The sequence below is a fragment of the Pezoporus flaviventris genome, unplaced genomic scaffold (assembly GCF_033815535.1).
Source record: "Pezoporus flaviventris isolate CSIRO_AGI_PZ_B2104156 unplaced genomic scaffold, CSIRO_AGI_Pfla_v1 ptg000013l, whole genome shotgun sequence".
NCBI lineage: Eukaryota > Metazoa > Chordata > Aves > Psittaciformes > Psittacidae > Pezoporus > Pezoporus flaviventris.
In genome coordinates, this window is record NW_026892561.1 from 42,062,091 (window position 1) to 42,089,400 (window position 27,310).

Genomic DNA, 27,310 nt, shown 5'->3' on the forward strand with positions numbered 1-27,310 from the left:
ATCATAGCACACATGTTTTGAATGCTGTGCACATATGATGTGTAGCCGCATTTGGTATGCAATTGCCATACATAGCACAACGGAAAGGAAAAGCCCTGTTCCAAAAAATATTCCCAGCCACATATGAAAAGGGAATAGAAAAAGCTTCTTTGTGCATGAAGTCTCTCTCCTTGCTACTGTATTTACCATTACATCAGCTACCTCCAACTCATACACTTACCAATTGAAATCAGACAAGTTGTTGCTCCAGATACTCCTGACAGAGAACTGTTGCAGAGCCACACCACGATGTCATCACTGTCCCCTAAAGAGCCAAATTCTTTCTTTGGAAGAGGAGCAACAGAATCAAGAGATTCAGCCACTTATCCCCGTCTACCTAGCATCTCATTGGCTGATCTGAAGAGTCCATCTTGTATCTCCTGTATCCCAGCCCTCTGCTTAGCCAAGTAATAACAGAAGTTATTGAAAATGCCACTGAAGATGAAAGCACTGAAAACAGCCTGAGACAGAAGTGTCCAAATTGGTTTGGGCTGTTCGGTTCTCTGATTTAGTTTAGTTCCTTTAGTTTTCCCTCTTTAGTTTCTTTAGTTTTCCCTTTTAAAGGAATGATCAACATAATTTCTTTCTTAAGGTGAGGATTTTGTGAGCAGTGCTATTGTTAATCTTGCTAGGGAAAAACACCCCAAGCAAACAATGACAAGCATAATTCAATTCAGTTCTCGCAAAACCCATATACATGGCAGTGAGCCACTTTCTGATCTCATATATGCTGGGGCAAAGCCATAGCAACAGCACTGCTGAAGCACAAGAGCAGATCCTGCTGTGTAGAAGCTGAGCAGCCAGTGCAGCCTCCCTAGACGATGGTTTGCAGTTCCATGCAAATAAACTTTCTCAGCAAATGAAAATGATCTAGATTACTACTTGAGTCTAGCAGCAATGTATTTATGCATCACTGAGAGATCTTCTTGTCTCATTTAGGAATTTTGCTGTTAAGATTTCCAAGCAAATTCTAGAAAACGCAGGCATTGGTTTGATTTAGACTTTGATACTGTACTAGAAGGTTTCTTCGGAAAGCAGGCCATGAGACACCAGGGTACTTACACACTTGCTTCAAACAGATGTCAGCAAGACTTCCAGGTGCTGGGATGCAGAACAATGTCAGGGTCAGGCTCACAGTCCCTACGCTCCTTAGCACAGCAGCTTGGCTAAAGGCTCTGCGCTGAGCTACCAAGATGCTCCTAAGACTGAGTATACTGTCTTGGACAATGACTGGTGTGAGCTGGGAGATGTTCTGGGGAGTGCAAGAGTGCTCAGTGCTGAGTCAGACAGAGGGTGAATGACTCACCCAGGACCATCAATGAAAGACAATATTTCTTCTCTCCAGGCTGCCCTTGTGAGCGCTTTTGAGAGCAGGGACCCTTTGCATCTTTCTAGACAGCAGCTGAACAGTTTTTAACAGCATAGAGTTTCAAAAGGCTGCTCTTTCTCAATGTTTCTCTTGTAGCAGATGCTTTGTTCTGTGCCTGGAGCACAAGACCCCATGTGTGACTGCAGCAGCAACAAGTGCAGCAGGAACCACAGAAAAGGCTGGATGTAAAAAAGTGTGGCGTTTAGGAAGGTAGGCTGGCTGCTGAAACAGCTAACAGGACAGACTATCTCCCACTTTAGCACAGCAAATGACTGCACACTTGCTGCCCTCCATGACTCTCCAAACCAGAGTGACTTGGTGTTGGCTCTAGGTCTGGGTGGGAAGAGTGAGCAGGTCATTAAGTACAAGCAACCATTAAGTGAATATGTCTAATAGAATAAGTTATTTTTCACACTTCACTCTTTCAAGAAATCAAGCTTGTGTATCATTGCAACAGAAGAAACCACAAACATGCTCAAGAGACACAGGTACTGTCATTAACTTTCCATTCCCTACCCCCTCGCTGAGCCTCTCAGTAGTCACTAAATGATGGGCTTACCTTCCAGGCTCTTTGCTCCTAAGACCTTGCACATACTTCCCTGTGTTTTAAAATATGCAGCTCATATGCATCTCAGTCCATCCTCTCAATTCAAACCATCTTCCAGGCTTGCAAAGGTGGTAACTTCTTTTCAAATAGCCTCATTACACTGACATGTAGCATTTGCTCATGTGTGTTTCCATCTACCCAAAGAAAGCATGCCATCTGTAAATTCAGTAAGAACAGGAGAGCTACATAAGAAACAGAAAAACAAGGAACTGAAGAGGACATTTGAGTCACAAACAGGCCTGTAAAGCACAGCTTCAGTCCTAAGCTTACCAAAACACCTGAAACACCTCATACACCCCCCCTAAGGTACCTATCTGACATCATTTCATGACCCATTTCAATTGACAGGTCTGCAGAAAAGTCTTTTATTCTCAACTGTCAGGTTTAAGTCAGACTGAGTAGTAGGCAGCTGCAAGAAAGTTGACTGTCATTCAGGACCTAATGACATTTAGGTTAGAGGCACCAAATGTCATTATTTGAGACAATCCTAAGAACTGAAACATGTCCTACCTTTCTGATAATACTTGGATGTTATTTTGCACCAGATTTTAGAGGTGGCGCAAAGAACAAGAAATTTGCTTGCATAAATTTAATCCAGAACAGAAGAAAGGGTGTCTCCATGCAGGCTGTGGCCCTAGCATGTACCTGTGCTTTGTAACACCAGAGACCTCTAATCTTTCCATGAAAACCCATAAGGGGGCATTCAGAGAATGTCATCTTGGTCCCTATGCTGACAGCGAGCACATACTCAAGCCTGGGCAGTCAGGGGAGAGAGAAGAGGACATCTCATGCTTCTTGCAACCTCTTTTCTTTAATCTTCTCCCTTAATTTTGATAGATTTGCAAGTGTGCATTTGCTGTGGGTCACACCTACCCACTAACACATCTTTGGGATCCAAAGAGACATTAGCAAGTTTGCATGGATTACAGCATTTTTCTTAGAGAAGGCACAAATAGTTGACATTATAATGGTATCCTTAACATTCATAAACATCGTTCATTCTAAGAATAGTAACAAGAACAGAAATTTGGAGTGGGAGCTTATAAAATTTTATCAGTTTTGTCATCTCTTTGGAGAAAAAACTGCCAACTGGCCTCAATGCGTCATCCAAGGGTATGGTAAATGCTGGAAAGTAGATTTTCCAAACAGTTTTACTCCAGCCTCCTCCTTAGAAATCTGAACAATTTCCTGTTGCTCTCTCTTTGAACAGCAAAGCTGGAGTGTATCACCAGAGGTATAAATTCTCTGGTTAATTAATGAATTAGCTAATTGCACTTGGCTGTGATATCTTAGCATTTAAGTACAAAGCAGCATCATTCAGTTATAAATAGAGCCAACCAGAGTACAGCATGTATACATTTGCATAAAGGATCTTAAGAAGGTGATGAGTAATAATTAGTACTGGAAGATGTGCGGTTCATTAAAATCAAAATTTATTGCAGATAAGCGGTAGAATTTGGGGAAAAAAGCCCAAAGTGGACGGTGTTGAGCACTGTTAGCCATAAAGGGCACATTTTGCAACCAAGAGTCAAAATTTAAATCCAAACTCACTTTGATTCAAAGTCCTTTAGCTGTTGCTGCTTGGTTGCATGCCGTGTGGCTCCAAACTGGTTATTGTCCAGACTAGTGAAGAGCAGCTTGCCAGACAGCCCTGCCATGCAGCCCTTTCTCCAGTGAGAGGCAAATCTCTAGACACCATTACCTGCATAGCATCCCAACATCCCAGCACAGCCGATAACACCCCAAAGTTGATGGCTATCGGTCTGTGTTCTTTGCTTCATCAATACATTACACAGAGCCTTCATAGGTCAGTCAAGCTTGCAGGTTTTTTTTAGGTAGTCTAAAACTTAGGTACTCCATGTTCAGTAATGCAATGTACACATTCCCTTAGGTCTGTAATCTTAATCACCCTTCTAATATTGTGCTGTTGATGTGGGATTTAGGTTTCTTTATCACTTTTGTTCTTATCTCTGCTGCTTGAGTGAGTAAATGCTTTTGGATCGATCCAAGTCACTGTTCTTTTTCTTCACAGCCTAACACCCATCTTTATTCTGTGCATCTCTCTCAAGAGAGGATTAGATGGTAGATTTGCCTCACTTTTACACAACAGGTAAACACAGAGAATATAAAAGAGCCATTCAGCTGAAATGGCTTACTTCTCCCTTTGTGCCTTTTTCTCAGGACACCATATTTCTAACCTACAGATCAACCCTTGGTAAAGGCCTATGCTGAAAGTAAGGTATGGCATAAGTGAACATGAGCTTCTTGGGACTCATGCATCTGCTCATTCTCCCAACTGCAGAGGTACACACCCATCTAATAAGCAAAACATGCATCCACGCTGCTTGCCATTTGCATCTGTAAGTTAAGAAACATAGATCACCTTGAAAAAAAAACTAATAAAATGACAAAGCTACATTAGTAAATCTGTTTCATTGTGGTGGTATTGAATTCACAGCGAGGGAATCAAAATATTCAAAGCTGGAGAATCAAATTTGTCAAGATAAATTGTTTCTCAATATGAAGAACTTGCTCAGTGAGAGGAAAAGCACCATGGATTTCCCTTCCTCTGGGACGCAGGACAGCCCTGCAAAAGGCTTTGACAGTGTTCGCTAGGATGAGTTCCTTAGAAATTCTTTTGAGTATTGAACACAGCCCCTTCATGGAGGGTTGATGACACACTGCATGGTTACTAGAGTATCCTACTTCAGATACCAAAATTACACTCCTACACTGGAACAAACCCAGCTAGGAAATTAAGAGTTTCATTGTTACCACTAGATGTACATTATTGTTAACCTTTATCTGAAAATACATGATCATTTATCATTATCTTCAATAGTTCTGCAGTGTGAAGTAAGCTGAGGCAGCCAGTGATCCACACAAAGTGAAGGAGCACGATGTTCCGATGTAGTTTCCCAGAATCTGAGGTGCTCAATAACAAATTGGAGCATGAACTCATTGTCAGCTTTCTAGAAAAATCCCAACCTTTTCAGCTGACAGCCTGAGAGGAAAAAAGAAACACACAGGAAAACAAGAAATTCAAATATCTCACATGGTTTCTGACTGCTTGAAGATGGTCATGTTTTTGACTGTTTGAAGATGGTGATGTTTAAATACACGGCTCATCAAGAAAAATTGTCTCATTTTGTTTGGAGCACTGCATTTTCCTCCTTCTGGTAATGTGTACTGTTTCTATTGCAGATCCCCGCATTGCAAGATGGTCCTTTGTTCCCTTGTTTCATTTTGAGAAACAGAACAAACTCACTCACGCCCTTTGGGGAGCTATTTGTTCACAGAGTTTTTGAGGCAAACCAGAAAGCGCAGACTTGCTCAAATTTAATTTGGAAAACTAGAAATAACTGTTCCTTCAAATATGTAGGGGAAAAATAGACTGCACCTTTCTAATATGTGAGAATATAAGGAAAGGTGGAATCTAACTAGAATGCCCTTGACCAGCTCCAGATGCGGTTAATCCAGTTTTGTAAGTGGGATTCTTGGCTAAGCTCACTAGAGACACAAGAGTGAGGCATGAAGGTGAGAGACAAACATTTTAGTGTTCTTTAGACAGGAAAGGTGTCAAAGTCAACATCCTACCTTATTAAGTGGCCAAAGATTTAACCCAACAAATAGAAACCTTGTATGACACAATCCCATTTTGTTTACTACATAGATGTTCTGTGTAGCTCCCTGAGTAACTAAGAAATCAAAGAAGCAAATAACTTCAGCTCTGATGTGCCAAATCCTTATCAATGTAAAAGCTTTAAATTCCACAACACCACAGATGTGGTCAACAGAATTAGAGCTCTTAGTAAGAGGAAATAGAACATAGATTGTAACTGGCTTTAAGGCTTTCCGCGGATCCAAAGGCATGGATCCCATCATTCATCACAGTAGGAATGGTAAAGCTTTTTCTTTCAGAAAGATAAGGATTTGGGTTTGAGTTTTCTTTGCATTGTTACTACGTAACAGCTTTGATATTTGCCCAGGTCTTAAGCTTCAAGGCAAGTTATCTTTAGAGATATAACCTATTATATCTCTGGAAAGACAGTGATTTAGAATTTAAAATAACTTTCCATTTTTTCTCTGTCTGTCCTTCCCTTTCCTTCCAATACAGTATTTGTCCACAAAAGTGCAGATTAATATTAGGCAAACATCTTAACTAGCCAACATTAGTTAATTTCAACGCATACATATCACTCCAGTCCAATAATATGACTCTATGTAGTTTTTACTGATGAAAGCACAGTCTGACCTTAAAGAGATACATTCCTTCCTATTACTAGAAACTTTGTGGTTCTGTAGGAAAGAGAGTAAACATCACAGGGTTATTAAATTTCTACCTCTAAGTACAGCTGTGAAGAATGGGGACTTAGCAACCAGAAGCAGAGGAGCACAAGATGTTCCGTCCTAACAGAGCATTTTGCAAGGAAATACGAAAGCTCATCTCAACCTGTAACATCTAGGGCAACGCAGCTGATCTCCACAAACAGCTCCAAACAGGAAATTACCAGATTTAAAAACCTAATGTGTCTTACAAATATAACTCAGCCCCTCACATTCCTTGACATTTGTCTCCTTACCATGACCATTTAAATCCAATTGGATTTAAATGAGTAATCTCAGCTTTAAAAGGTTGGTTCGATATTTATGGTGGTTATTAAGGTTGAGGAGTCAAGAGATGAGAACACTAATTTCCGCAAGCACATTGCCTGACATTTGAACAAGATTGAAAATTCTATCAGTATGACACATTTTTCTTAGCAAAAAGTTCATGTAATTTCTCAGACATTAATCAGCAAGTCAATCCTGAATGACAAAGAAATTACAACAACCTGGATCCTCTACGCCATGTCATACAGTCTCACTTGAGTGTTCAGGCAAATGGGAGTTACAGATAATACAGCAGAACACAAATCCAGTATATCCTCCTGTACAGACCTCAGATCTGATTGGGGAAACTATATGGGAATCTGATTAATTGAGGAAATAAACTCAAGGATGCAGCCAAGTGACTGGTCATAAGAAGCCACCACATAGGCACAGGAAAAGGAGTAAATGGGCTGGGGGCCAAGAGAACCTGCTGCAACAAGCTGTATCCATGTTTTCACTAAGGCAGTGTGAGGTATGGGAAAGGAAGGACTACTCTGGGCCCTGGACACTGGGATACTACATGCCTAGTGAGTGTGACAATGTCTCAGAGGCAGCATGCTGTAAGACCAAGCCAAGTTTCTGCCTATTGCCAGAACAGGGCACAGAAAGTGGTGTAGGCATCGGGGCATGCAAGGACTGGTTGAACTTCAGTTCTCTTGAAGTACAGCTTTTTTAAGCTTTGCTCAGCCCTCAATATGTGCACCCTCACTTCCTTTGCTGCCAGCAGGTGCGAATCCTGCTTTTTCCAGCCCCACACCATTTCAGAACCTTCAACCGCAAACTAAAGCACACTGGGCTTGGCAGGAGATGGAGAAATACACCCCTCAGTGCGTATCATCCAAATGGTTATTTAATGAGTCTACTGATGTGTGCAGGGGCTGCAACCAGAGGAAATAAAGGCTTTTAAGGCATCCACCTCATTGTTCAATAAACAGACATATAGCACCATGATGGTTCCTTCTTTACAGGATGTGTGAGTAGCATGATGCTGGGAATCACATGTAAGCCAGCCAGCTCTTCAGCTGCACTGTGAACAAGAAGCAAACAAAGCACGCCAGGGAAGGAAATAGATCAGACACATAGATGAGAATAATCTCAGGGTGAAGCTGATTAGTCCTTTTAGAGACTTAAGTTGAAAAAGAAAGCCTTTGAAACAGTTTCACAGTTTCATGCATACATAAAAAGTTGAGCACTACTGCACCCTTTTGCTTCAAGAACCTTTTTCCTTGCCAAGGTCTCCCAAGAAGTACATATGGTGTTGAAAAAACATTCAGCTAACCTACACCATAAAAGAGAAGAAGGAAAAAAAATCCCCACAAAAAACTTACTCCCCCATTTTGAACTGTTGATTAATTACCAGAAATTATTCCCTTCAGTATACCAGCTGCACAGTCTCCCTCTGCTATTTGGAAGTTTTTGTGACTGCTTTTCTCAATTTCTTATGGTACGACTAGATTTTTGGAAAATATGTTAAGCCTAGAGGTGCTCTGAGCAATGAAATGTGGGATACACACTGCATGGATGCTGCGTCCTGCTTCCAATGACTTGAGGACAGTCTTGCTTCCCCAGAGGCAGTTCAGAAGGACCTGCTAGCTGGGGAAAAAAAAATATGTCTGTTGTCTATCAATTAGCATCTGGTTTTGTTTGGTAACAGCCTCCAGATAGATGTGCTCTCCAGATAGATGTTTTGCAATATTTTACTGAAGACAGAAAAAGACTGAGGCCCCTTTGAGTTTTGTCCTTTCTCTGAAGCTCCAATATGAGTTTAAAAGAAATGGAAGTAGTGTTGCATACACGCCCTCATACACAGTCTAATTCTGGGGAAAGGAAGGTTACATGCATATGCTATCTAAGTTAATGCTCAGTTACTGGTCATGTTTGAGGTTTCCATATTTTCCAGGAGAGGCATTTTTGTTTGTTTGTTTGTTGTTTTTTTTTGTTGTTTTTTTTTTTACAAGAGCAGAATTTACTTGAATTTTAACCAAAACACAAGAAACAGAACAAGCACAAGCGAGGCCTGAATACGGTCGCCTCCACTTCTCCAATAAATATAACAACACCTTCCAAAAAATTCAGGAAAAAAACCCAAAGCTTAAGAACATTCAAAAGAAGTTGGTCTGAATTAAAAAACAATCAGCTGTTTTCTAATAACTGACTTTAAAATACATGTATTTGTCCATTTCCATACATCCTTGTTGCGTTTGTGGGATTTATGAGCTCCCTCTAGTGGCCACGTTGACAATTATGGGCTGGTTTTTTCCAGCCCAGGACTTGCTGTAGATTAATGGGTGGCACAAAAGGGCAGTTTGTCGTCCTTAGATGAAGAATTGATTTTAATCTCCTCCGTAGCTAAATGAGTCACCCAAGTGCTAAATGAGTCTGCTGAATGTCCTGTCACAAGCGGTGGTAGATGTTTCTTGGCTGCTTCAGGGCTGCCCTAAAGAAGCAAGTTAAAGGAGGTGCTCCAGTTGGTGGGCTCCTACATCTCCACATGGGTATGGCAAGTGCTACTTTGCACGCTAATGGATTTTAAGGCAGCCTAAATGCTCGCTAAGAAACAACACATCATTTCAAGGCCTCTCCACCAGCCAAGGGTGGAAGTGACACAGGACAACTGCTGTGCTGCTGACCCCAGGAAGCAGGCATACTTTGGGTGGTTGGCAAGGAGAGCACCAGCCTGATTTCTACAGGCCAACTGATAAGTAAAGGAAATATCCAACTACAACACCATTCTGTACAATGAGCTACAGGGAGGTAATGGGACCAAAGAGAGAGTTTCAAAACAAATCAAACATATTTCTGAAACCAGAAGTTTCAGGGTTTGGAGGCTGAGTTGAAAACTACTTTTTTAAAAAATAAAAGGTGGTATTGTACAAATGTATCATACGAGTTCCGGCAACGGCTGCTTTTTAAACTGACAGAACACTATTTACAAACTTACAGTATCAATTTGCAGAGGGTGTTTAAAGGCACGACTGAGATTTCCCATCTATTTTTAACACAAGTAAAACAGAGAGGCAAAAATAAACCACAAAAATCCCCAAACCAAACCCCCAACAATGTAGTTTCTTTCATCCAAGATTTATTTTTCCCTCAAGCCAAACACATTGTCTCAGAAGAACGCCCTCTTAGCATTAAAAGCTGGACTGCAGGTTTAGTAACTTGATCCAAAAGAGAGCTGGGTGGTGCACATGGCAATAAATGAATTACAGCCACCCCAGTGTTGCAATATTGCTAATTTTGGAACCTTATTACTGAAATGTATTGCAGGCACCGTGGCACAAGCGTAACCACAGAGTCCTGTAGGCATCACATTAGTAGATCCCCTATTACTACCTTTTAACACAGGGAACCTTACTAAAGAAAAATTCATTTATTAAAAAGAATGAATTAAAATTCATCAATAGCATTTTTCTTACGATCAATACTACCTAATAATACTACCCAATAGCAAGATTATCTGGTGAAGTTCTGGCCATACGTTCCAGGAAAATAACCACATTTATTTTGTGCAGAAATATGCAAATCTGATTTCAGATAATTCGTATATGCTCAATTATCACAGTGCCATAGGCAAATAAGATGCTAAAATGCACACATGGCTAAAATTCTTGCTGTTCTTTTCGCACTGGCAGTTATCCAATTGTAATGCAGAACTGCTTTTTCTAAGCTTCGTGATCTGATCATACGACTAGTAATTGTAATGATTAGACTTCAGGCTTCTTAATTAAAGGAATTATACCCCCAAACTCTGTCGCCTCATCCTGTGTTGACCCCCCCCCCCCCCCAGACTGTGAAGAGCTTCTCTCATTGCATTCATGAGAGTTTGGATCCAAGCTCCAAGAGACAAACCCTCAGTCACAAGACTTGGTGTCAAGACACTGCAGTAACATGCAGCTAGCGAAGTCAAAGGCTTCACTTACAAAGAGTGAATAACAGAAAAGCTGCCCCCAAAGGCCCCACACCACATTAAGCTGTTGAACAAACTGCAGTACAAGCTTAGTTCCTCCTGCAAGTAATTATTTCACATTAAACAGCATTTTCCTTTTTCAGAGACATCAAAGGAAGAAGAAGAAGGAAAAAACAAAAACCCCTAAAACCCCAATTCAGAAGAAAGCCCAAGCGTCTGAAAGGTGGACCTCAGATGGAAAGAAAATTCCATGGCCCCAAGGAGCTACAGTACCTAAGAAGCTGCTGCCTGCAGAAACTGCTTTGGCACTATATACTGCCCATTTTCTGATGGTTGAACATTAGAATTCAACATGGCACAGCTCTCCATCCCTGTGGCCTGGCACCACATCGCCCATGTGTGACTGACTAGGGAGCGTAAGGTGTAGTGCCTGGGAGAGCCTTCTTTAGGTTGTCCTCCCTGGAGCTGTAACCAGAGGAGCAGGATTTGCCCTTTCACAAGGGTACCTGCACCCCGGGAACCATCCAAGCACCCAGCCCCACCTGAGCTCCTGCACAGAGCAGCAAGGGGAGCTTGGCATCACCACAGGCACCAAGGTACCTCTTGTAAAATTTTCACCACAGCTGCATTATTCCTATCTTGGGAGCATCTGCTGATGCATACAGAAACTGAAGGTTTCTCCCTTCACATCCCCACTTTCCCTTTCCTATAGTTTAGTGGTTGAGAGGGAAAATGGATTTGAGAGATCACTCCTGCCAGCAGATCCTAGCACAGGAAATTCAATTAATAAGTAGATTTTGAGCTGAAAGCTCACACAGCAGAGTTTAATTGCAACAAAATTTAAAAAGAAAAACAGATTCAAAATGACATGTCAAAAGTACTCGTTTCACCAGATGGTCTAACTCTATCCTGTGCTGGGAACTTAGTCTGCAGGAACAGGCCTGGAGCAATGTGATTGCAATGATAGCTTCTACTGAGCAGGGAATTATGAAACGCAGACTTTGGCTAAGACTATCAAATGCTGAAAGGATGCAGTTGGAATCGGGTTTTGGAATTACCACTGTTGCGAGCTTTTTGAAATCTAACAATTTTTGCACATTTAAACACTGCATGTGTAGATAAAATACTTCTTTTTCCACATTCTCTCAGGCAGAAAGAAATTAGGCAGACTAATAATGCACACATCTTAGAGATAATGTCTTTGGGGAAGAATAATACCCTCTAGCTAATTTACTGAGAGAGGTAAGTGATACTCATATCCATATCCTAGCTAGCATGATATTTAAAGATGCTGCAAAAACCTAATTACATTATATGCTGTGAAGCAGATATAAGACTAAAACCTGTTTTATAGTTAAGCCTGTTGCTATAACAACCACATTTCAAAGATCTGGATACACAAAACACATGTAACAACATCTGCATTAACAAAATGTCTCTCTGCAATTGAACTTCACCTAGCAAAAGAGCCAATTAAATTGGAAACTTCTTTGTTAATAAAAAAATCAAACCTAAAACCCAACAACCCAAACAAACAAAAACACCACAATAAAAAAAGAAAGGATCTTTTGTCACTGTTAACAGAATTCCATCTTTAAATACCAAGAGTCTCTGCATGGGAGATCTGCTATTTAATTCATCTGGTTTTGTATTCCTCCCAAATGTTTTCCCTCCAAGGAAAAGAAGTCAGCCTCAGTGCTCCCACCTCAGTCAAGCAGACATTCAAGCATCTGGCTGTTTCCACTTCAGTGGGTAGGAACATTGCTTTGGATGTGTATTGCACCATGCTCAGAGATACGACTTCTTCCAGCCTTTGCCCACAAAATTAAGAAATAAGAAGAGCAGAAATGAATGCCTCAGTGTAATGTAACATATCACATTTTTGTTTGTCTTTCTTTGACAAATCAAGTAATCATTTGGCACAACTTTGTCTGTATTAGATCATTATTTAGTAGCCCCAGATAGAAAAAGGTTATAGAGTAACATTATTTTTTTTTTTTTAAAGAAAGAAAAGCTAAGTCACTAAGACACCAACAGAGGTATGTTCAGGGATGCTCTGAATAAACACAAGTTTTACAGACTTGGGAAGTTCAGTCCTACTTGAATGTAATAATGCACAAAGGACTGTTTGGACAAAACAGCAATAGCCCCTGATTAGGGTGCTAAGATTGTTACTTCAAAACAAAATGTAGAGAACACAAACTTCTGCATAACAGTTTAAGCCATTCGCGTATCCTAAATTGTGACATTACAAAGGAGTGTAGTTCAGAACTACACAGTGATTATTTCCATAGTATCAGGAGGTTTCAGTTCACCCATAAAACATTCCACAGCTAGAAAGATCAAAAGTGGTTTGGATTTAACTTAGGAAATAATTAGTATAAGAATTATTCTTATAATTAGCATAATAATCAGCATAAGAAGTATTAATAAAGAAAGTTTCAAATGCAAAATAATATCATGTAGGGGGTTTATAATCATATTACTGTTTACAAAAGGATGACTAACGTTCCCTCCTAGTTAAATCTGTGCTTCACATTGCTAGTCATGAAACATAGCGGTGGAGAGATAAGAGGCAGTAACAGTACTTGTACGCCTCTGATTTACAAATAACTTGACATTTCTGTGCCCTGTTTCTCTGATCAGAGCATCTCAAACAATGTAACTCCAACAATAAGTGTAAATTACTTTGACTTGCTCTGTGCCCTCCTCTTTTTTTTTCAGTTTCTTGGATTTATATATTTACATATTCTAGGGAGACAGGTTCAGAAGAAAGATTAGATTCAGGACAAGTTTCACAAAGCTTTCCAGAACAGTGGTTTTGTTAATAAATCAGCAGAAAGTACAGGCTTCTCTATCTTTCAGCTTCCTCTTGAAAATAGCAGCTATGGCTTTGAACTAAAAGACTGTTTTCATTTGACTGCACACCTTTTAAAGAAGCAGTAGAACACTGGAAGCAGAAGTCAATAACTGCATTACTCTGTTCAAGGTTTTTGGGTTCAACCAAGATTGAGCACTAGGAAGGCAGTCTGCCAAAAATCAGACCACAGAAAGAGGGTTAGCAATAAATAAATAAATAACACACTTTTTTTCCTCTTAAATGTAAACACAAACTCTGGCATTTATTAGAGCAAAACTGTTTACAGCCAAAGACAAGAACAATACAACGTTAATGATGGAAAAAATGCAAGTTGCAGGCCTCCTGCTTAAACAAAACTAGCGCCGGCATGTGGGTTTTGGCTGGATGAATTTTCAGTCACCTTTAGCGTCTGTTTTTAAATTCAGAGGCTTTCAAGCACTTTTAGGAATCTGCTTATCAATTACCACACAAACTTGACTTTTCCAATTCATAGGTCTAACAGGAGGAGCATGAAAGGTTAAGGGTATAATAAAATACATTACAGCAGCTGTTAAAGCCAAAGGCTAAAATCCAACCAGCTAATTGCATTGTTTTAAAAAGAGCCATTTTCAGCCATTGAGGTAATGTATTCAATCATAAGGTGAAAGTAGAAGACTGCCTGATGCTAACCACCATAAACAAAAGCCCTAAACCAGCAGCTCTTCTCTCAAACAATGTGTTAAGTGAAACTAAGATCAGAAAAGCTAAATTAATTATATTAATTTACAAATAAGACCCACTAGAACCAAGTAATGCTTGTGCACAATGTCTAGTTCCTGTCATCTGAAGAGCACGAGCACCTGAACTAAACATGGAAAACAAGTTACAAAATAGTTTCTAATTACAGGACAAGGCTGACAAGATGAGAGGAAACACTTCATTGTCATAAACTGGCCTCATCCTCGTTCCCATATCCAAGATATAGCCATCAACTTCCACACCTCATTCTTTTCTTCTTAAGAAGACAGGTGCCCGAGGAGAGCTAATCTTTTATTTAAGTCAAGTGACAGAACTGAAGGAATACAGGTTCTCTCTAGTTCACCTATTCTGTAGCCTTAAGCATCTGGAGGCCAGTGAAGAGCTACCTTCTCTTTGTGAGAGCAATGATGCCGGAACTGCAGTTCTCTACAAGAGGGATTTAGACACGGTGGAGGCATGTCCCAGAGCACAGCAGTCCCTGCTAAACCGTGCACAAGCACTAGCAGGCTCCCAGCTGGAAGGAAGCTGTGAAGCTTCCTCAGGGCTATTGTGATATGTGCTAGACACATTATTTCATTTCCTCCATTTCAGAGAGCTGTATTGGTTTCCCTGCATTCATTTTCCTATTGCTAACCTTCTTTAGCCCACAGCACTATTTTCAAATTACACACTATAAGAACAGTGTGCACAAAGTGACTGACATTAAATGTTGTCATCAGTGTCAGTTATTCAACATAATAACCGGCAAGAAGACAGATGACATCCTTTATATATTTCAGCAAATTTGATCTATTATGAATTATTTATGCCCATTTTTGGTTAGAGATGTGAGAGAGACAGCCCATTTTTCACAGTATTCAAACCGAGGCTTTCAGGACTGGGTTCAATTACAGCTAAGTTATGAGATAAAGTTGGGATAAATGTCATCCTCTGACAGTCTTCGCAGACTCTAGTGAGGCTGAATGTCTGTTTGTATGGTATAAGAACAGGGCCAGATTCCAGCTTCAGCGTTGCAATGCCATGATGAGGGCTGCTAAGGGTCCACCACCGTGTGGAAGAGCTGTCACTTCCGCACAGGATCACAAATGATTCTTTCAGTTCCCCTATACTATCAGCAATACCTGCAAGTGCTACTTGCTTCCCATAAAAAGGGAAAAAGCTCCATAAAGAGCTGTTTCACAGAAGCATTTGAGATAGGCAGAAATCTTTCCTACCCCAATAAAAATGTCAATGCCTTGACCAGAAGAGAAGTGCACACTTAAAGTACGCAACTCAAATCTTCAAATTGCTGTTCCTAATGCAAAGGTTGGTAACAGCTTAGCTCAGCCATGTCCTGCTCCTGTTCTCCTCTGTGAAGATGGCTTTCTGAGGAGCCTTGCTCAAGGTGCTGCAGGAGGTAGAAGACTTAACCATGGGTGGGAAATGACTGAAGCATATCATGAAGTGTCATGAAAGCAAGCTCATAGAAGATAAGAAGAACACAATGGTATGAATTACAGACTTTATAGTATGCTGCCCTAGAGCAAACAGCTGCAGCATTTCTTAAGGAAAATAAAGACTTCTTGGGGAACCCCCTGTCCATAAACAGATTAAATGCAAAATGTTCACTTATATCCAGGTAGGATATTATCTTACAGAAAGTAGTCTACCGAGAGAGCAGCTGTGATATGCCATCGGCAAGTTAGCTATACAGGGCATGTTGACTGGGGAAGCTCCACCAGTGTCAGCAGAGCCACTCTTGCTTCACCCACCTGAAGGTCTGTCCCTCTCTGCTCTACAGCCACTAGAGGTCAACACAGTCACACACTTCAGAGGACACCCAGCTCCCACTGGCGCAGGAGCACTCAGCTATGGCAAGTCCCACACCTGATGTTTGTGACTGAGGGTTTCTGAGATGCTGCTGGCCTCTGGGAACTGTGAAGATCCCCATGGAAAGTTGTAGGCACCACCATATGTCCATGTTACTCCAGTCGGAACCTGCCCTGCAACCATCCTGGATCAGCCTCTGGTAAATAAGGGGATGTCTTATGGACAGCAAGCAGGAAATCAGCGCATGGTGCTCATTAGCAGGTGAGGAATAACAATGCTCTTCTGAGTTGTGGCTGATGATCTGCTTACGTGCTGAAATACAAACTGAGGAAAGCCATATCTCGTTTATGTAGAACAGTGGCAAATACACTTCTTGGATGTTCAGATTCTCCACAATTTCCAGAGACAATGACCAGTACTTAGTTCAGTTCAGGCATGTAATTTATTTTTTTAACCTGCCCTAGGAGCTTGTATGACTATCTTGAAGTTTGGGTTCTGAGAGATCAGTGGGTAGAAAAGCCACATACATTGAATGGAAAACAGCTCTCCAACCATTCAGCAACCTCCAAGAAACAGATTTTTTCTGAAAAGCTGAACATTGTTATGAAATTTGCCTTTCATGTCTCCGGTTTTACTGTACAGTTTGATTTCCTCCCTAACTGAATGTTTGCCTTTCATACCGTGTCTCTAAAGTTCCTAATTTTACCACTCTTCTTCCAGCATTGGTAGCAACTTCTTGACTTTCTGTTCAACACCATTTAGGTCTACAGTGGTTTCCCTACCCCAGTTAATTGTCACCTTCTTGTATAACCTTGAGCAACATTCAGCCTCATTTTAACTTCCTCCACTTGCTGCCTCACATGAAAGGACTGGCCTCAGCCTATCACAGTGTCAGGGGAGGGAACCAAATATTTGATTCATTTTAGCAAAAGATAAAAATTACAAAGTTTGCCTTTATAGTCCATCCACCTTTATATTCTATCAACCTTCACGTTCTATCCACCTACAGAAAAGGACAAGTCTTGAACAGATTTTTTTCTGTAAGATGGGTTTAAGCTTTGGGTAACAGAAGATTCAAGTTATTGCTGCCTTCTGAAAATCTCTATACTAAAGGAAAATATTCTTATGAGCCCTGTTGTGTTTTCTCCTTATTGACATGACAGCATTATAGATGAACTGTTATCCAAATTGTGACTTAATTGTCGAATGTGAGCTGGGACTTATGGTGATACTAACAGCTTTTCAAGTTCTTTTCATAACAGTAATCCAATTTTCCTGGAGTAATTACATGTATTTATTAAACACTGCAAACTGCTTTATAGCTTTGGTAAGTTGCAATCTCACAATGCTTCCAGAAATCAAAATCCACATGCAATTTTCCAGTCTGGGAACACAGGACAGCTAATTATAAGGAATTTCATAAAGAACATTAATATTCTGTACTTATTTAAAGGATATTACAAATTTTAAATTATTCTATTGATCAGTAAAACATATCCTTACCTTTTTTTTCTTTTCCTATTCTGCAGTTTATTCTGGTGGAAGAAAAATACTACCAATATGAATCTTAGGAAACCACAGCAGAAGTACACACTGGTTTTAGGAAATACATCTGAAAGCATGCTCCAGAGATAGCTGTTAGCTTAGAAAGCCTTTTATTCAGACTCTCCTGGATGCTAAAAGCTGACCCATCAGACCCCCCACAACAGTGACTCTTGTCTGCCCTGCCTGCTGGAGCTTGTCTGCTGCGCATAAAGGCAAGGCAAGGCTCAGGGGGCAGCAATACGGTGGGCAACTCAATGGGAGAGAAGGAATCTTGACTTCCCTGGTCCATTGCTGCTCTCCTTTCTTGGCACTTTCTAGAAAACAAGATGTAGAAAGGAATCTTGGGCTGCAAACCTGAGGGGTGAGGGGGCTATTCTCATCAGTATGTTCCTATCCACCCAGTATCCTCCTCCTGTGCTGTCCACACCTGTGCTGGGCACACCAAGGGCTTCCCTGTGTGAAGCACTATGCATCCATAGCCCTTGAATATATTCCTAAGGTTTCTCCCTGAAGATAGAGTCCCCATTTGCAGCGCTGGGAAAGACAGTAAAAATAATAAATGCAACTTCAGCAAGAAGATGCACTGGGCATGGAAAAAGGAAGATTGTTTCTAAGATGATTCTGGGGTTCATGTGTATTTCAGGCATGAGTTTAGCTGCTCCAAAGTTTAAAGAGTTGGAAAAGTCTTCTCAGACCTCATGAATCATTCTCAACTAATGAGAGCACAACATGGTTCAGCTATCAAATAAACATGTCTTATCTGCTTTTAGCCCTGGCGGACGTGACTGCATGGCTGAGACTAATCAGCAGTGCCTTGGGCTGTTTGAACAAGCAGGTGGAGATTAAGTTTCACTTTGCTCTTTTGCTGTTGTGTGCACTGATTTATTTGGTAACTGAAAGTCCTCAGGGAAGACAGTACCAAAAGCACTGCTGAGTTCCTGTAAGGTCAAGTTCATTCTTTTACCAGTGAAGTTTTAGTACCTTATAAAAGGAGAACATGGCCTCACAAACCTCTCCAAGTCTCACGCTACTTACAGGCAGAATAAACCAGAACCACCAATTTCTACCGCATTGGGGGAAAAGAAGAGGGGGAGAAAGGAAAAACAAAACAATCCCAACAACAAATAAAAATATAAAAAAAAAAACAAAACACACACAAAAAAAAACAAACAAGCAAAACAATCCCAAACCACCACCAAAATGTTGAAGTTTTGCTCCCCCTAATCTGTGCATGTCTGTATACAGAAAGGCACTGAAGACTTGGAGGAAGACATTCAGAAAGTCATGGCTCTGAGGCAAGAGTCAGTGTGTAGACAGGAAGGTATCTCAGAATGATAACACAGTCCTGGTAAGCTGTAGCATTGAAAAATGGGTTGAAGAGCTTCCACAAAAGATCCTCTAAATCAGGCAAAATTCCCACTGACGCCACCAAGACTGCTGCTTAGATAAAGGCTGATGTCTCACATCATTGGAAGGGAAAGCACATTGGTAGGCAAATTTCATCCCATCAGAGACAGTTCAAGCAAGCCACATGAGAAATACAACCTCAGTCATAACGCTTCAAAACATTAATTGGATGTGTGACTTTTGATTGCTTATAATTTTAGCAAAGCTCCACACTTCACAGCTTCACACAAAGCAATAGCTCTTACACAGAGCTTTCCAGGTACACATGTAAACTGGGACCAGGGCAGGCACTTTCCTAAGTCAAGAAATATTTTCCAACACTCCTGTAATCATATAAAATAAAACAATATACATCACATAAATACAACTCATCCAGGCTTGTAGTTGTGGGCAGACAAATTCCCAGCCCAATTATTTGCCTAGGAAAGCCAAACAAATTAGTATTGTGTATAGTCTCATACATCAAATATTACACAGGGAAATGTTTTCCCTCTTTTAAAAAGTAAACATAACTTCTGTTTTACAGATGTGTGGAACTGTAACCAAGCGACACTTGATAGCTCATAAGCAAATGCTAAAAACATCCTGAGGAGACTATCTTCCACTTTTAATTCATCTGTAAAGAAATAAGAGATCCTAGACATTTGAGGTTGATTGGTGATAGCTTGTAGCATTTGTTATCTGTGTGAAGTGCAGGATTTGGATGTCTAGCATTCCATCATCACCAAACCCTCCAGCATCTGAGGTCTGTCCTGAATCACCCCTCCAGCTCAGCCTGTGCTTGCAATTTCACTAGCAGAAGAGCGTTTAGTTGCAGCTGAGACAGAAGACCCTCTCTTTTCTCCACATTTCCCCTATTCCTGCATGGTCCAGCCTCTTCCTGAGATCTGCCTGGCACCGGTCTCAGCAGCTAACTGAATTTCTCTCAGCATAAAACTAACAAGGCATTTTGCTGAGTTAGTTAAATCAGTTCCTACATGGGTACAGTGAGCACCAAAGGAGACGAAGCAGTTGGGAGACGCAGCTGGAATGGGGCAGGTGGAAATGGGAGAGAAGGCGAGAGGGAGAAACATCTCAAATGACCTGTGGAGCAACGTCTTCTATCTCCCATGTTCTCCTATGGTCTTCTGCCCAGCTGAGCCACTTGGCAGTACCAGTACTCACCTACCAACCCAAGCGGAAACAACATCTACAAAGGGAACTTTTTTCCCTGGAGTGGGAAAACCAGGGAGGACACAGGACTGGAAGGCGACACATTTGAAAGCAACTTACAGGTTTATTAAAACATTCACAAATACTTCATGTATTAGCTTAGGTTAAAACCCAAATTTTCTGGCATTCAAGGATGGAACGAAAGCAGGAAATGTCTTTGTGTTGTTTCAGTCAGTATATATATACCCATGAGTCTATCAACCAATTTTGTTGTGTGAAAGGCTAACAGACTTTCACTTAAAAGTAAAATTAAAACTTCTTACAGCTTCTCTTCTTACAAACAGCACAAAATGGCTTGGAAGCTGTCCTGCTATGACTAATGCTTTCTGCACTAATCACAGCTCTCTCTTACCTTGCTCTCAGCTCATCATAGCCACCTGCTGTTTTCTACGTCTTACTGGGGCTGCATATGGAGCAACCGTCCTCTGCTACTATGTATTTGCTTGTATGTCTCAGGCTGGGCTCCAGCTGGGCCATCAACATGATAAAAACATTTAATAATAATGCATAAGTAGAACAACTATCTAGAGGAAAGAGTGCAGCTAACTGTTATCAGACCACAGCCCACTGTAGAAACACAACAAAACCAAGGGTTACTTTGCCTACAGTCATTCTGGGATAGTGAGGATGTACCAACCAGCAGTTTGATTCTTTTTCTTCTTATACTGGCAGCCTTCTCAGCCATGTTTCAAAAATTAAACAAGACAGACAAAGTGATGCCACTGCAGATGTTTGCTTATTTGATTGACAGAACTGTAGCAGTGACCTCAAGAAAACGTCCACAGAAACAAATAAGGCTTCTGTTGGTAGCAATCTATAATATGGTGAGAGTTTGCAGCAGTTACAGCCTCTCTTAAATCTGGCAGGAAGGCTTATATTCAATAAGCATACAACCAAAGCAGTGCATTAGGCAGCTTGCAGGTTGTTTACAGAGCAGTACCAAAATCTCACAATCCTGTACCTGTATCTCTGGAGACACACATAGATAGATATAATATGACCTTTAGAGACAGAGCTGTTTGCTGTCAAAACCTAGACGTTCAGGTAAAAACAGTGGGCTAAAATTTTGAATGCTTCATCTGCTTTCAGCAGGATGATGTCTATAGTTTTAGCAAGAATATCCCTGGATAATGAAGCAAACTAAAATGTTCACATTAAAAAATAACAAAGGGAAGCTATTCTTGGAGCCATTTGGGCAACCGGATTCTTCCTAAATGGTGCAGAAATATCAGCTTTGAATAATTAATGCCTGAAGCGTGTGATTCTCAGTCAGAAAGAGGAAGCAGTGCATGCTGGTCCTCCAGTAGTCCTTCTCACTAGATGTGAGTTAACTTTTGTACTGCCTTTCATGTGGGATTGCTCAGCCTCTTACACAGCATCAGTAACAAGGCACTGCCCAGCATGTCCCCAAAAGTTTTGGACAGGAAGGTGTTCAAGGTCTGTCAAAGAGTCTGTTGAAGAGGGTTCAACCCTATTTATAGCACAGTCCTCCCCATTTAAGGCTTCAACAGCCCTAGGGAATGGAGAACGGTCTTCCCATGGTAGTAGCTGTAATATGGGAGACAACAGACCCTACAACTGGACCAAGCACCCTCACACATCTGGTGGGGTTATGTACATATCCACTCCCATGATCCCCAACTATCATATCCAAGTAAGCAATATAAAACCATGATTTTCCTCAGAACACCAAAAGAGGATGGGTAGGGCCTGCCAGTCTTCACCCTCACCTATACACTCCATAGACGTATATAAGAATTTGTGATGCTGGCCAAGTATCAAAATACAGAGTTATTAAAAGGTAGGTCTCTGTTCACCTTGGAAGTCAGGGTGACAACTGTAATACAATCCCATGTTCAAAACCTGTATCTGCATTCAAGACCCTCTTCTTTGCAAAACTTGAGTAGGAGTTACAAAAGTTGAGAAGCCATTTCCAACTGAGCATGAAACTACAAAGACCTTACAGTAACAGCACTGTTAGAGCTCTGAACTTAAATGTTGGGTTGAAATGCACAACTCATTCACACAGGGAAAACAAACTCTTTGGTAAAGCTTTGGTGTTATGAAGCTACAGCAAAGTTTTAGGTTTCGAAACAAGTGATTTCTAAATTCACTCTCACAATACAAAGGCACATTAGACAGCAAAAAAATCTGGATACACTACAAGTTTTTTTCATGTGCTCCTACTTTTGTACCATATGAAGGAGAGATTTAGGGTCCAATCTAGACAAAAAAGAGGATGTTTGATAGACGCTTTCACCTGGAAGGAGATAAGCTTAAGGTACCTCAAAGGTACCTCATAAAAATTAGCAGGTTTTCTCAACAAAGGAGGTCTGTCTGAGCTGTGTCAGCCCCAGCCTGCTTCTCTGACTGGACCAGTCAAGATTAGGCCAGGTAGAATCTTGCTCCACAAAATTTCAGATAGTTCCTGATGTGCAGCTACTTACGGGTTTTGCAATAGTGAGATTCCTCATGAGCACAGAAACACTGAGACAGTACAATCCTGCTATCCCAGTAGCATGAAAAGGCACAACCTGTTCAGGTCTAGGAATAAAATACGCAGATTCAGGGATCCTATGTATTCCTCATCTCTTCAAGGAGACTAAAGCTGCCCAAAAACTCAAAGCTTTGTTTTTAAAACAGAATCATGCATCTTTGGGTGCAGTTCAGGACATGAACTTCAGCTTAACTGATTCTATTCAACTAAAGGAATGGTTGAAATAGCAGGACACACATCCTGGAAAGGACAGGGCTGGAACCAGGGAAATAACTTCACTGATGATTAAAGCTTGAGCCTTTGGGCAAAACAAGTGACCTTTGTCCTTTGGAATCCAAACAAAAAAATAAACCTTGCTTCCCATTAGTGACATGTAACAAATAAACTAAATAATAATAATGACCCTCTGTAATTCCCCCCCCCCCCCCCCCCAATTATTTCCAGCTTATCCTTGTATAAAGAAAATAGTGGTTGGCAAAGAGGGCTGACCTGAGAATGAAACACTACTTTCTTCCTGTGTTCCTTTAAAACTGATTTAGGTCTCTTCTAAGCAGCTGAGACTCAGCGCAGTTGTGATTAAGAGCAAGTGTAAGAAATGAGTCATATCACCATTTCCTCACTGATTGACTCTGAGTAGCCCACTTACTCGACCAGCCTAACACATTATTATTATTAACAGGGCTGACAGGGACAAGTGTTCAACCCTGTTAGGATTTGCCATGTTTATGCTGATAAAATCCCTCCAGCTATGTCTAGGACTTGGAATTTCTTGGTTCTTGACAGTAGTGCTGTCAGCCCAAGCACTCCTGATCACCAGCTTAAGCAATGGCCATAATCAGTATCCTGGAGCAATCTGGAGAGTCAGGAGTCAGCCAAGGAGCAGGGGACTATTTGGTCTAAATACACTCTGTCAAGTTCATCTCAGTCTATGTGGGAAGCCACAAAGGTCTTTCAGACTCAAGGCTGTGACAGAGGCATCTGTTCTTGCTGCCTTCCACCACAAATATCCCCAGAAAGCGCATCCCTGCCCTACATTTAGCCATTGAACAGTGCTGAGAGATGACACAGAGCCCTGAATATACAAGACAGCACTGAAATACCACTTATCCCAGCCTAAGCATTGAAGAAGCAAGGGTAGAAGAGACACCATGCAGACACCATGCACCTGATTTACTCCCCAACACAATGCATCACCTTAAGTCCTGAGCCATAGAGAAAATAGAACGGCTATAGCACTCTCACCTGAAAGAAGGTGTGCTACCAGAGCAAGGTGAGCAGACATTAAAACACCTTTCATTAGCCAGAACAAAAAAACCCAGCAAACCTGCCATGCCACTCCAGCGGTTAAGTCTTCACTATTTCGAATCAACATGACAAAACTGAACTTACGGGCACTTCTTTAAAGGCTTCAAATCGTGCCATAGGGAAAATGGTGAAAGGGTGGTCAAATCACACAGGACAGATGCACTTGCCCGTGACACAGTCAGATTAAATGAGGCTACTGCACATTAATGGTGCTTGACAAGAAGCAAAGGAAATTGTTCAAGCAGTTCCAACAGGAGCTCAGTTAATTATTAATAGAGACTTGTTATGGCTGACATCTACTGTATTAGAGGAAATCCCCATTGCTCTAGTGTGTGGGTGAGATTCATTTTTCATTAAATGAGCCAATCGGGCCAATAAACTTTGGCAGCTTTTCTTAGTGGATTATAAACTTGGAGAAAATTAAGAGTCAGATGTCAGAAGAGAAATAGTCTGAACTACTGACCCTATGACAAAAAGTCTAGACTTTCATTGTCTTCAGTGTTTAAAGTTTATTAAGCCAATTAATGTAATCCAACGGCTAAAAAAGAATAAGGGACCAGTCTTTGAATATGTCTGTAAGAGTTCTGAGTATCTCCTTTTGCATTCTTTTCTTTCTCCTGCTTTGGGATTTGGAAAGAGGGGGGACTGGCTTACAGGCTAGCAAGTGTATTTTTCTTCAGCTTTTTCTCCATTCCCATGAGCTTATTTGGAACCAGGCTGAAGATAAGAATATTTTATTCAGAAACAAAAGGTTGAATTTGTCAGACTGATTTCTGGCATGGCAACAAGTGTCAGTCACAAGTATTCAGACCTTGTTTTTACAAAAATCTCTAAGGATTCAAAAATTTTCATGCATTTAACATGGGAAACTATTCAGAAGAAGATCTGCAGCTAGAAGACACTATGTTTTATTCTCCTCTCTACAGTTCTTCATGACTCCCATGATAAAAGAGTAACACAGGAAGTGAGGAACAAGGAACAAGGAGTGAGAGGCCACCACAGGTGATTAATGGTTACTTATCAATGAAAGCAGGAATACCCAGCCGTAAAGCCTTTGGCAGCAATATGTACAGACACATCCAGAGAACAAGGAGGTGGGATCATGAAAAGTATGCTAAATTGAAAAGGAGTTAAAAGGACACAGAGTTCATAACCAATGTCTGAATGAGCTTCACCCATTCCTGGACCAAGTACCACCACATGGTCAGATATTTGCAGACAGGTGACCAAGTTTCCAAGTGCTCTCCCCACAAAACCACAGAAAAGGGCTCCAAGATCCATTCTGGAGATGGTGTCTCTGTCTCACAATCGCAGCCAAGAGTGTAAACCAGACCACACCTAGAGAGAGCAGATTTCTGATTTAGAATAAGGTTTTGCTTTACAGCTACCCAAAAGCTAACTAAGTTACAAATATAACCGAGGGCTTAGTTAGCGAGGAACAGCTTCCCAGGGGGTTAAATGTGAGGCAAACATTTTCCATCAGCTGCTCCTGTGAATGCTTACTCCTCTGAGGGGATGAACTTCTTTCTTTTTCAAAATGCCATGTTCAGCTTCTGAAGTCAAACTTTAAGACTTTAATGCAACCTGTGAACTGGGCATGCACCCCCACGTATGCATACAGGGCACATACAGCCTTGTCTTGGAGAAATATGCAGTCCTTGTTCCATGCTGTCTTTTCCAAGTACCATCCTTCAGTTTTTCCTCAAGGCTAGGATAACTACACATTTGGAGTTTCCTAATGCTGACATTAGCCTGAGGCAGGTGGCAGGCTTATGTTCACTGCTTAGATTTGTGACCCTAAATATTTCTTTTAATTTAATTACACATGTAATCCCTAAACATTGTACCTACAAGCAGTTCAGCTTCCCAGAACCTGGAAGTCTGGGGGAAGGAGGATCCAGAAGCAAGTTTTGTTAAGTCACAGTCGGAAACAACTCTGAAATAAATAGGTTTTTCCTCAAATGCTGGAGCTGTGACTGATTTTTGAACACCACAAATATTAGCATGTTGCCTACTAGTTCCAATTAGTTTCTCATTACACAGTGTAACATATAGAATATTATCCAAGAGGCAAATTTGTCCATTAACATGAATTTGATGAGACCAGAGAGAATATGTCTGTATGAGCTGTTAAACTGACTTGAGAGTGATTGATCTTCTTCATTTGGTTTTATTCCCAGTGTTCAATGTTGCTTGGTTTGGGGTTTGGAATTTAATAAGATTTGCATCTAGAATATTAGAGCTGAAAGCTTTCATCTCATCTGGATTTCCTGGGATCAGTTTGAGAATTTTAAATAAAAGACAAGGTGGGGGAGGAGGGCAAGAAAGACCCTAGACATCTAATGCTAGAGCTATACTGTTTTGAAGGATACTGAGAAAGATGTGTGGAAGTCAAGAGTGCATACAGATACAGTACCTGCTGAAACAATACCTTGTCCAGGTCCATGGACTCTCTTAAGAGTATGGATGTATGAACTAAATGAAACAGATAATTTCATATTTTTAAACGGAAAGAAAACTTCCACAGGAATTAAATACAAGTAAGTTTCTACTTCCATTACGTAAGTTGCCTATGGGAATTAAATAAAGAGTATGTGCAATCAGGGGCTGAGTCACATGATCAAGTTATTGCGTTCAGCTGGGCCAGCAATTGATGGATGCTCAGTCCTAGTCCTAGGTCACTGCACACTCATAGGACTGTTAGAAATGCCAGTAAGTCCCTGAATCACAAGTGGTGGGAGCCTGGGAGAAGGAATGTGGAGATGCTTCTGTAGAACTCTTCTAGTCCTGCAGGCGCTGGATAGCCAGGGCTGCCTGACCTGTATAGTTCCATGCACACTGGTCAGCACATGTCGATAGCATGACTGAGGTGCTCAGCAGCATGGAGGGTGTGGACGAGATGAGACCCCAGAAGGAGCTGCCTGCAAGACTGGGCCTCCACTGGACACCTTCCTGCGTGCCTGCGTGCCCACATCTGCCCAGTCAGAGCCCCCCAGTTTTACCCATGGCCACATCCTATGCCAGATTCTCTGTGAGGATCCTTGCTGGGATGGAGGTGGGAACAGCTTAGTCCCCTTGCTACACATCAGCAACACCTGCTTCTCCTCTGGGATGCCGGCTAGGTGATGCAGCCCTCGCTATGACAAGGACCTGCCACGCCTGCTCCCATCCTGGTGCCACGCTCGCACCTCCGCACGGCTGCCCCTGCGGCGCCGGCCATCAGGAGGGGTTGTGCTCTGGGAAAAGCGTCCAGCCAGGCCGAGGAGACCCAGCCCCGGGTCAGCCGCTGACGGAGGGGCTCGGTCAGGCCCCGCTCACCCTCTGCGGCCGCCTCGGCCCCGCCGCCGTCACCAGGCAAC

General features: G+C 41.4%; 1 long non-coding RNA gene across 1 annotated transcript; it reads right to left on the reverse strand.

Annotated features, from left to right (window-relative positions):
• Positions 1 to 580: 580 nt before the first annotated feature.
• Positions 581 to 27,310, reverse strand: LOC133268227 (uncharacterized). The gene is made up of 3 exons (XR_009743012.1): positions 27,047 to 27,310; positions 1,968 to 2,171; positions 581 to 1,523 (listed from the first exon to the last, which is right to left on the reverse strand). It is a non-coding gene; the product is annotated as an uncharacterized LOC133268227 (long non-coding RNA).